General features: G+C 32.9%; 1 pseudogene; it reads left to right on the top strand.

Moving 5' to 3' along the window:
* Window positions 1-4298: 4298 nt before the first annotated feature.
* LOC143220524 (mediator of RNA polymerase II transcription subunit 12-like) lies at window positions 4299-10152 on the top strand (annotated as a pseudogene).
* Window positions 10153-12252: the final 2100 nt, after the last annotated feature.

The following is a 12252-nucleotide window of genomic DNA, read 5'->3' as shown; positions in this document are numbered from 1 at the left end:
CCCTTATGGAAACATAGTCGTTACTGGATCACGTGACGTTCAACGTGTTAAAAACCCTTTACGGCCGGGACACTGATGCGCGAGTGCCAGTTGCCCCGCGGGGCGAAGGCTTGGTAGCATTTCGTGACACACTAATATACGCAAGAAGATTCATTTGCAACAATTATACATTTCATAATATGTACACAAATGTTTGCTAAATGATTTAACGTTTGTCTGTTAAACTTTTTATCGATAATTTCAATATGACATTTTATAATCTTCCAATGTGTGGTATTTCTGAAAACAGTTGGCTATGCGCAGACGAAACGCAGCGACGTTATAACGAGTTGAATAAAAGAAATAGAATAAAATAATCTTGTATGTATGTAGTATGCATTTTATTTACTATTAGATAATATCCTACGCTAAAGCATTAAGTGTAAAGCAAGTATAGTAAAGATCCGGTTATTTATCTACAGTAACGAAATATCGGTTTCAAGGGAAGGACGAAGGTTTCGAGGGAGTGGGGAGAGTAGTATAGTTAGAGTGGGGAAGGTAGCGATAACAAAGCCGCGACCGAATGCTTTCGTACGTGTACACGGTCGCGGGTATACTCTCGGACCAAGGAATGCACGTGTGTGGTATATTTACCTTTCAAAGTAGTCTATATACAATTTTCCAATTTAAACGAATGATTTTATAATATTACGGTCCCCTAAGGTAAGCGGATGTTTCGCAAAGTCATAAAGTATCTTTCTCCTTCGACGTCTGCAAAGAGAAAGGGTTAAAAGATCCCCGTATATATAGCTTATTACGAAATTATACTTGACACGCGTCATTTTGTACGGCAATCTAATAGTATCGTTAATATATTTTCACGGATATCTCGAAAATTACGCGTTTTTCACACTTTGCACCGTCGCTATTTTAATCCTCGAAACTTTATTGCGGTATTATGTTGAAATAAGATTTAGTAAAAATTGTCCTTACTCCGGATTTCTGCCTGCTAAAACTTTCACAGTGGCCATTCGCTTCCTTTTTTTTTTTTTTTTTTTTTTTTTTTGTGAAACACATATAAGACACCAAATTGAAATACAAAAATAATTGGACAAACTACCGCGATTATCGCTTTATGATAATATGTACCTAACAACTATCTTATATTAGGTCGCGTGTATGCCTATGCGTAGAAAGGCTCGAAAACTACGCAACTTTTGTTTTTAGATGTGTAGGGAGAAGGGGGTAGACTATATAAATAAATAGATGAATAAGAAAATAAGTGAATAAGTAAATAGGGGGAAACGAATGGGGGGGGGGGGGTAAAGAAGAGAGTCGTTTTTTATTTATTCAGGTGTTATATGCATTATTCGACTTATAAGTAGAAGCAGTCTGAAAAATTACCGAAAACAAAACCATTACCTAACTGGGATTGGTTTTTTTTGTTGATTTTATTGATATTTGATTGTTGGTTTTAAGTTGTTTATCGGTACACGAATGTTTATAATGCTTTCTTAACAATTATATACAAATTGCTTCTAACGCGGATCGAGCCACCAATATTTTTTTACAGTTTTACGGTTCGAACCTATTTTCGGATGCGAACCTGTATTTTCGATAATTTTGTATTAACTTTTGACGCGTTGTTGAGAGTGTCGTCGGTGCTATTCAAAATTGCCGTGTTATCCGCTTTTTCTAAGTATATCAAGGGTACATTTTCCCCATTCTAGATGTACCCTTAACTGTCCAGATGTAGAAAAGTTTCCGTTGGCCTGTATCTTTTTTATAGTTATTAGCTTAGCTGTTTTCCAGGCGGCTGGAAAGTACATTTTATTTAAGCAATCATCGAAGAGAATCGCGTAATTGTATATGTATCGCGATTTTTTGTTGTTCAGTTTTTCGAATGTTAGTTACAGTTCTGTAAATGAATTTCGCGATTTTCTATCCGATAATGTGGGACAGCTGTTCTTTTCCCATGAATAGGTTTTGCGCGTGAACAGATTCTAAGTGATTACCGAGAACGTTTAGTTTTTCCTCGGTATCTGTAACGAAGACGTCTTGTGTTTTCGACTTCTTTCGGTCGAAATATACTATTAATCCTGGGAAAGAATTTCGAGGATTGTCGCGGTGATTAAAGCCTGGTATTCTGGAAGGTATTCTGGAAAACGTTTCTATTCGTGTACGATTCGATTCTCGTGAATCTGTACAATCGCGTAATTATGTGGCTCTTTTGAACGTGTAGTTGTTCAATGTGAGGTGTGTTATATTTGTTGCGTTATAGTTATTTTTTATACGGGAATTGCATACTTTATGGCGCTAAATAGCAATGTCGTCGTTTAATTTGTCGATTCTTTTGGGTTTAAATTTCTGTCGTTTGGTATGTCTGGATTATCGGTCTTTGTTAGAAATTTTATGAACTATAATAGTAATATAATCGCATCTGCAAAATTTTGGCAGCTCGGCCACCACCCCCTGTTACCCGAATCTTGTGTGGTTGCCGGCTGAATGTGGGAGAGGGGGCGGAGACTACCATTCTTTCAGCCATGCGATGCGCGCGCACCCATTGCGTTATAAAAGTGGCGGGGCTAAACTTGCGCAGTTAGTACGACGAGGTAGTGGGAGGAAATAATTATGGGAAATAAAGTGTGAGGAAGTTTAAGTAATTAAGCAAATTGAATGGATTATATTGTTTTTTTTTATAATTTATTATATATTTTTATATTTATTATTTATTACATTTATTTGTAAATGTCCACTGGACTTTATTCATGACTGCGTTATACAGATCTGTGTATATCCTGCAAACAAATCTTATTTTTTAATTTATATATAATTCAATGACTCGTTCGTACGATACTCTCTCGTTTGTCTTCTTTTCTTTCATAAATTAGTCACATATATATAATCCATATCTCCCTTCATTCGCTATACGTATATTGTGGTTCTTTCACACATCTTAAAATCGCTCATACTGATATTCTAAGACACTTGTCCAACTCGACATCATCCTTTTATTACATCGACATATATGAATATGTTTACCGATATCGCAACAACAAGCTCTTTTATTTACAAAATTTTATAAATTTCAGAGCCGATATATTCATTTACGATTTATTACAATACCTAAAATATTTTTTTTCAGGTGGATACAGTTGGTGAGACCTCTATATTTGTTGCTACATTAATATAAGATAAGTACTATGTATATAAAATAGTAAGGTATTAAATTGATAGTATTATTAGTATTAATTAATCACGCGCTGAAGCATATATACGTACGGGAAAATCTGGTAGCGCTAATAAAAGTTAGTTTTTTACTTCTCACGCTAGACGTTAGCAATTTTACTGAAAACTAAATAAATATAATAAACACGTGTTTCGTGGTTTGATCCTATTTCATTCATCCATTGTTTTTTGAGTTTATGAAATCTTGCGTAACCACTTCGCAATCTGTTGAATAATTTTGTTCAGTGTCAACATTTTTTTTTCTAGGTATGTAAATGATTTTTTTTTTCGTTCAGTAGATACGTTTCTTTATAATCAGAGAACACCCTAATTGTACTATGTTCCGTGTACATTACCTATTGTCCTGTAATACCGAGTTAGGATTGCACGTACAGATGTCGATGAAGCTTTTGGAATCTATACATTCTCTGATAGGTAAACCAAAATATTTTAATCGATAGTTCTTCTGGCCTGTCGCGCGGAGAAATGTCTCAAATCTTAAAGGAAACGAAATGAAATTGGAGTGAAAACAAATGTTGTATTTAAGTTACTTTTTGCAAATAGTATCTCGAATACGATGAACGTACAGATCGATAAAATATCGATTTTTTATCCTGCAGTACATGGGCGCGAGACAAGCCGAAACGTGGAGTACCCGAGCAGTCGGGTAGAGTCGGGAAACTTCGTGTGGGCTCGGTCGAGGGTCCTACACGTGTTAATGCTCGATTAGTGAAAATCGCTGGATTACGAGTTCGTCGGAGTTGGCCCGATTTTCATCGATCGGATACAAGCCCGTAACTTCGGATAACTGCAAACTTCCTCTGGGATATATATAGGTTGAAATAAAGTTTGAATATTATTGCAACATTTAAATGCCTTCTCGCTAACATAACTATTTGAGAGGCCTGTTCTGATCCTTACTCAGTGACAATTTTCCTTTTTCGTAGGTTAATTCTTCACGATTATTATTAAATTTCACAAAAACATTTTCTGTTTGCAATTATGCATTGTATATATGACAAATTGTTTTGTTGTCTGGCTCATCTTATTTGCTGTTTTCAAGAACATGTAGCGTTTTTATTTCCTGTAAGGAATTAGCGTTAAATATATACGGTTTGATAGACGTTTGCATTCAAATATTGAAGGAACTACTAGAAGTTGAAACACAATTGGGAGTTAGAAATAGTCAACTTGTCAGAAGTTATACTACAAGTTTAAATCTGTTGTAGGAGTATTAAGAAGATACCATTGTTATTTGTTGTGTAAGTATTATGTTTCCAAACAAAATTCGTTACTTTGTCAAACCTCAGTGAATGTGAATTATAATCATAATTTTAATTAACTCGGTTATTCCAGTGTCTTCAGAATAAACTGCAGTTGTATTTGATTTACTTTGTAAAGTTGTAAAACACGTATCCAATCCTAGTGATTGCAGTACTGATGAATGATGTGTATTAGCGCATCTTTACGATTTATATTCGACTTATCCTTTGTTAAAAACAAAGCCACATGGAGTAGAAGCATTTAGTAATGCCTACACTAAAATTCGAACTGTTCTTTACAGCACGTTACAGCCAACAATGACAAGCCATATGTACAATTCGCAAATTATCGTATATGTATTTACTAGTCCAAGACGTGAAGGAAAAATCCAACCACAGTGGGCTTGACAATTGAACAAGACACCAGCTAATCGTTACAGTTTTGTTTGTAACGCGATAGTTGCAATTTCCAGTGAAACAGATAATGTCAAATTAAACGACATTGCGATAACGTGTGCTGAATTAACAGCTTGTTGTAATGCAATTAACACCGAATTGCTTTGAGTCCTTATGGCTCTTTGTTGTTCTTCGAATAGCTCTGCTTGTTACATTGATGTAACATGATTAAATCAAGTTGATGTACAAGACTTAAGTATACATAATTTCCTGACTGTATTTACGTCAATTTTAGTTAGTAAATTTTATGTTCAATCTATATTTGATAATTTTATGTTAATAATTGCTTTATAATCATTATTAAGAACCTAAAAATCTTTTAGTTCATTCTAAATTCTAATGCTTATAATTTATTTTAAAAAATACATTATTTAATTAATAAGTAATATATACATATAAAACAAAATTTTAGATATTATTTAATTTTTTATAATAAATTAATAAAAATTATTGTCGAAGGAGTCTATCAAAAAATTTCAAACAATTAAATATCAAGATATCACTTTTTATTTATAGCAAGACATTGCTTCTCCTTGGAGGATTTTATGGTACATATAACACTGTCATTCCTGGTAAATGCTTGTAATGAGGGTCGTGGAGATGCAGATATGGAGGCTGAAGCAGGAGCTCGATTAACCCGTCATTTGCTTTTACCACTCTTCAAGACCGTTGAATGTCCTCAACCAGCTTTGTATTCCGTAAGTACAAGCCCTCATCCCTTACCAAATGGAAATTCTAGGAGTTACAGTATAAAATCAAGTTGTGACAGACACTTGCTAGCAACTGCTCATAATAACATCATAGTCGGTCCAGTTCTGGCTGTACTTTAAACTGTTTTAGTTGTTGCTGATGCAACTGCTGGTAAACAGTCACCAAAGAAACAAGATGTGCCAATCAATCATTCAAATAAAGCAGGAGGACCAGTTAGTGTTGGTGTTGGTGTTGGTGTGACTACAGGTGAACCAAGTGAATTGTCTATCAGTCATATTTTAGATACCAGTGATATTTTAGGAGGTGGCGATGACCTGGGACTAGACTTATCAATATCTTCATCTAGCAGTAGTGCTGGAACGAATACAGAAAATGTAAAAGGATTGTCAGACTTCACGCAACATGTTCTTAGACAAGTCTGCAGTCAGAGGTGGGTATTAGAAAGATGTTTACAAAATCCAGTGGAACTTTGTCATCCCGACATGTTACTTAATAATATGCTGACACCTCATCAAGCTCAACGGTTACTTCATATGATATGTTATCCTGAAACTTCTACTGATGCATTTATTGACCAAAAAACTCATATAACAGACATTTTGGAGAATCTGGAACAACGGAGTTTAAGGATGTCATGGTTTGATTTGCATCTTACGTACAAACAATTTCCTCCAGGCTCAAATGATCTTTCACAGTGGTTATATACTGTTGCTAAAGCTGCAATCGATGTGTTTCAATTGAATACTATATCTAGTAAACCAGATAAACGATGTGGTACAATATGGTTGGTTGCACCTCCTGTTTCAAAATTACCAACTGCAGTGCAAGGTCGAATTTGAAAAGTGGCGGGTCAAGTATTAGAATCCGGTTATTGGTCAAAAACAGCTACAGGTTGCGAAAGAAGTAAATCGAAATCACCATCTTTATTTAATCACCAACCATTCCTCTCGTTAGTACTCACTTACCTCAAAGGTCAGGACGACTAAAGAGAAGGTCTTCTGATGTCTCTACATTCATAGTTATCGCAGTTCTCGAACATTAGTAAAGAAGAAAAAAATTTCACTACCGAAGACCCTAAGTCGAGAGAGGTATTATAATATTCATTGCAATCAAGATTTAGTTTCGTCGGTGGAGTTTTCGATACTATACAAAGAAACACGACTGCTACCACAGACTGGGCTATCTTATTGGTTCAGCTGGTTAGCTACGGTGATATAGATTTAAATAATAATTCCGAATTGTTTACCACTGTCATAGATATGTTAGCAACTCTAATACATTCTATTCTAGTTTCCGATTCGCAATCTGAAAAAGATGAGAATAAGAAGCATTATCAAAATTTGATGGAAAAGTTAAAGAAGGAACTTGTTGATAGAAATTCTTCCAGTATTCGATATGTTAGACAATTATTATCACTGCCAAAATTGACAATGGAAGTTATAACGTGTGAACCAGTTGGATGTTTAACAGATACCAAAGACAATATAATATTTGGATTTGATAGTATTGATAAGAAACAGGTAAATACTTGGTATATATTACAATCCAATAAGAAAATATAGCATGTAAAAAAAAAGAAATGATATAAAAATATATGTTAAATTAGGGTTTACATGTATGCGATTCTCAAAGAGTATCTGCATGGAAGATATTAGAAGGCCACAAAAGTCCTGCTCCAATTTCTTGGGCTTGGATCAGAGCAGTTAGATTAGAACGTAAACTTCTACATATCAAAATGCCCATAATCTTTTACAGTTTCAAACACATAGTCAAATTAGGCCACCTAGTCATTGTTTGGATCCACCACCATGACCACCAGAAGATTTAGAACCAGATAAGAAAGAATCAGAATCGGGCAAAGCTGATACACTAATGAGTATTGATTCGCCTTGAAGAGTAACAGGTGGTGTTGGTAGTAGTGGAATTGGTAATACTATTACTAATGGTAAAGGAAAAGCTATGAAAACTCGAAGACATAGAAGGAATAAAGAAGCTGCTTGCTTTCACAGCAAGGTTTCTTTCATTCTACTTTATTTTTACAATTATTTTTTTCTTTCTGTTTTGATACCTTTTATATGTTTCATAGCAACCACCAAATCAATTATAGCATATGGCATTCGGAAATCAACAAGTACCTGTTAATCAACAACCTGAAATGATTACTAGTCAATCACCACAACATCAGCAACCTTGGTATACCAATCAACAATCTCGTACACCAGCTCAACAATATTCATATGATCAACTGTTACCACCAACCCCAGATAGACCAAGATATGATAGACCAGACATGAACAATAAAAAAAACAAGCACTTTCTCATATGTTACGTTTACGATTACCGTTCAATCAGTTAATGAGCTCCCAGCAACAACCAAATACTGCACCAGTTGGTGGACTTGGAGCATTCCAAGGAATGCAGAGACAACAATTCATTAGACAATAGTTAAGAGTCCAACATGGAGGTTCAAATATCAATCCACAACAAGGAATGTTTGTTTCACGACAACAGCAGCAACAGCCACACCGACAAGGAATTTATACTGGGATGCAACAAGGTAATTATAAATTGTTGTTTGTTACTGTAATAGATATTTTGTAAAGTATAATACATAAAACTATTGTGAATAATATTTTTTGGTAGGACTGAGTCAAAACTATGCAGGATATGGAGGTCAACAAATGATACCACAGCAACAACAGCAGCAGCAACAACAGCAACAGTAACAATTTTATTGAACATTAATGAATCAGCAACAGAACATGATGTTTTCTAATCAGCAACAAATAATGGGACCTGAAAGAGTATATACCACAACAACGTATGCAACCTGGAGATACGAGACCACCACTTCAGGTTTCATTTAAGAAAAAAAGTTGATAAAATGATTCTAGCAAGAAGCTTTTTATTATGAAGAAATGAAAATTATTATTTATATTTTTCCGGTTCCAAATGTTACAATGAATACAATTGGTCCAATGGGAGATGGAGTTCAATATCAACCAGCACCAACATATCAGCAAACTAGTGGAAAACCTGATACAGTGGGAGTGACAGGTGTAGGTATTACTAATGTTGGTTTACTACAGAATCAACAGTTGCAACAAGTAAGTTTATTCTTTATTCCATTATATTTTTCTCTATTATTAACAAGAATTTCAAGTAATATATTTCATTATAAAATAGGATAAAAATGTACTTTAGCGACTACTTTGCTCTAAAATCGACTTATTTTTTCCCAATTATTTCAATCGAGACCATATTTTAATATTAAAAAGAAATATAAATTGGAAAAGCTTGAAAAAATAATATGCTTTTGTTAGTTTCTGACAAAAACACAATATTTAGAAACTAAAAAGCAGAATGTGTGGACTGATCTCGATGGTTTTGAAATATGGTGTCATAAAAGACGAGATTACGAACATCCTTTATCTGTACAAATAATTGCCATTCCGCCTTAGTTTTCAAGATTTCCTGGTCGAGATAAATAAAAAATTATCGGCTTAAATATCCGAACAGCCGAACTTTTGAATATCGGCTATTTTTTTTCTTCAGGAATTTAATAGCTTTTGAGATATTAAGTTTGGCTATTTCTTATTTCGTTGCTTGAAGTACCGTGCATATGCGACACTATACACGATTAGATATATCACAAACTAACATTTTTCGGCTAATAAATGAAAAATTTAATACAGAAGAGGCAAGTTCATTTTTCATGGAATCCCTTATAGATTTGCTTACTGATAGACTGAAAGACGTATCGTAACTGAAACATTGTATATCTGTAGCAGGAATGTTCGACGACGTCGCGAGAATTACTATCAAGAATTATAATAAAAGATATTTATATGCGTATATGTGTACACGTTATGCGGTAACATATAATTACCAACATTTCTTTATTAATATCGTGGAAACTATTAAATTCCCAAAATTAATATTTTATATTTAACAACCATTTCCCACTTCCACTTTCCTCCAAATTTCATTTCGGTCGACTGTCAGTCAGTCTATTCAAGAATAAGAATAAGTTTTGTCGCGCTTAGTCTAATAGTTTATACGGAAAAGGACGAATAATACAATGGATATACATTCGTTGATTACTATTAACGTTCGTGATATTCAGAATCGCGAAACTGCGTCTAAAATTTGTGTATATTTATTGCAATATTATGTAAGAAAGGCCAGAATGCTAAAATTTTCTGTTATTAGTTAAAATATACTATTGAAATATCAAGGTAATAAAATCTGTTCATTTGCTATAATTTTATTCGTATAAAAATGACATACATAAGCGTCAGATTCATTTTCTACGAATAGTTATAATTATTTTAATTATTAGCAGCAGGCAATAAATCAACAACGTATGAGACAACAAATGCTTGCAATGCAACAACAACAACAACGAGCACAACAACAGTAACAGCAACGACCAACTCCACAATAAGTGACACATTTACAACGACATTGGAGTCAACTACCACAACATTATCAACATCAACCACCGCCTTATTAATAACTTAATGTGTATATAATTAATTAGTATGTTGTATAACTTACATAAAGTGTGTAAATCTGAATCACAAGAGTTACGTAACTTAATTTACAGTATGAATGTGTAAAGTGTGCCATGACAGAGGCAATACAGTGAAAGGAATTTCAGAAAAGCATTAAAAGCTATTTCTTTTGTTTCTACTGTTTTTAATATTAATATTATGTGTACACTATACAAAAACTGCGATAATTTTTTAGAAATGTTTTGCAATTCCTGTATCTCAAATAAAATAAATTGAGATAGAAATTCTTCTTTTGTATGATTAAATTAGAAATGAATATATAGAAATTAATAGTAAATTTGGGTATTTAAAATGTTAGAAAAAAGAACATTTAAAATGTCTATTAAATTATTATACCCAATTTACCTCTCTATATTTTCAATAATAAATATAAATAATATAGCCAAGTCAGAATAATCTTGTTGAATAATATAAGAACTGAGCTATGTAATATGAATAATAAATCAAAAAGAGTTTGTGATTCATCCAGAATTTTTTGTTTAAAAAATGTACCAACTGTCCACAACATAAACTCTTCTCATAGTGAACTTGTATTGTTTGTTTAGTAATCAGAAGTAATTTTTCAAGAAACAGCAATATCTTAATTGTTAAAATTGCTAGTTCATAATTCAATTATTTTATAGTTGAATTACACTGTTCAACGCGAGTTTTAATTTACAATATCCATTCTGTAATTACTGTAGAGTTTACCTTTCTGAATACGAATTTGAAAATTAAATTGCTCTATTATCCTAAGTTTTACAAAAATATGAGTTTTCCTAAAAAAATACGATTTTTGGTTGAAATGATGTATTATACGAAAACTAAAGAAGTTTGGAGGTTCATTTTTATGTTAAATGTTAAAGATTCATTTTTAGAGAAAAAATCATATTTTTTGTTATTACCTTTAAAAAGATATATACAAAAATGGCTTAAAGTAGAATAACTGAAATCTCTCAAGATATAAATATTTAAAAATATAATTCATAAAATTTAATTGTGTCAAATCTTCTTGTTACAATTTGGTTGCTACAATATTACTAAATTTAACACATGATCTAATCATCAAATGTTTATCAAATGTAATTCAATTTCAAAACGACAAATTAATTAATATCCATTTGTAATTTCGATATTCTTCTATTTGTAATAAACGAATTAACAATAATCAAATTTTGGTATAATGATTCGCAACATTCGATACAATGAATTAGATACATCCTGCATCGTGTTTCAACGTTTATCCGTGAATGTATTATATTAATATATATTCCATTTTTGCGTGATTTAATTGTACATAATTAATTTCAATGTCATGAATTACGAATTTTTATACATATTTCAAGGTATTATAATACATTTCTGTTGCTCGAAAGAAGCAATCCACTACCTGATTGTTTTCTACGCGCAAATACGATTTAATTTAATGAAAGAAAATTTAATACACGAATTTTTCTCAATATTCTCTCTATTTCTCTATTTATTAATAAACGAATTGACAATAATTTTGGTACAATGATTCGGAACATTTGGTACAATGAATTCTAAGAACATCATGTTTATCAAAAAAAGCATACTTTTTCTGTTTACATGAGATTTATTTATACATAATTAATTTCTCTCGATATTATTTCACGTATATGCCATAAATTACGAATCTTGGTAGATATCAGAACGTATTATAACACGTTTCTTTCTCTGGAAAGCACCAATTCACAGCCATATTGTTTTCTACCCGCAAATGCGCTTTAATTTTATTCGAAAATCAAATGGACGAATTTTCCTCCATATCCTCCCACTTTCAGTTGATAAATTACAGATTCCAGCTCCGGCAAAATCGTATTACAACGTGTCCCTGTGTTTCCAAGAGAAAGCAATTTCGTTTGCTAGTGGAAGTCGCGAGACGTCATAAGGGAACACCGATAAGTCGACTGATCTCGAACTTCTGTTCGCTCGCGTATTTCCAAATAGACAAACATTAACCTTCTACATCGAAGTCACTAATCTGCGATTAACTACGCCGAAGTCGATGAATTCCGTGCAAGCAAAATTCCCCTTTA

The sequence above is a fragment of the Lasioglossum baleicum genome, unplaced genomic scaffold (assembly GCF_051020765.1).
Source record: "Lasioglossum baleicum unplaced genomic scaffold, iyLasBale1 scaffold1154, whole genome shotgun sequence".
Taxonomy (NCBI): Eukaryota; Metazoa; Arthropoda; class Insecta; order Hymenoptera; family Halictidae; genus Lasioglossum; species Lasioglossum baleicum.
Note: the sequence above shows the minus strand (reverse complement) of the source record. Positions and strands in the feature narration are given on the sequence as shown.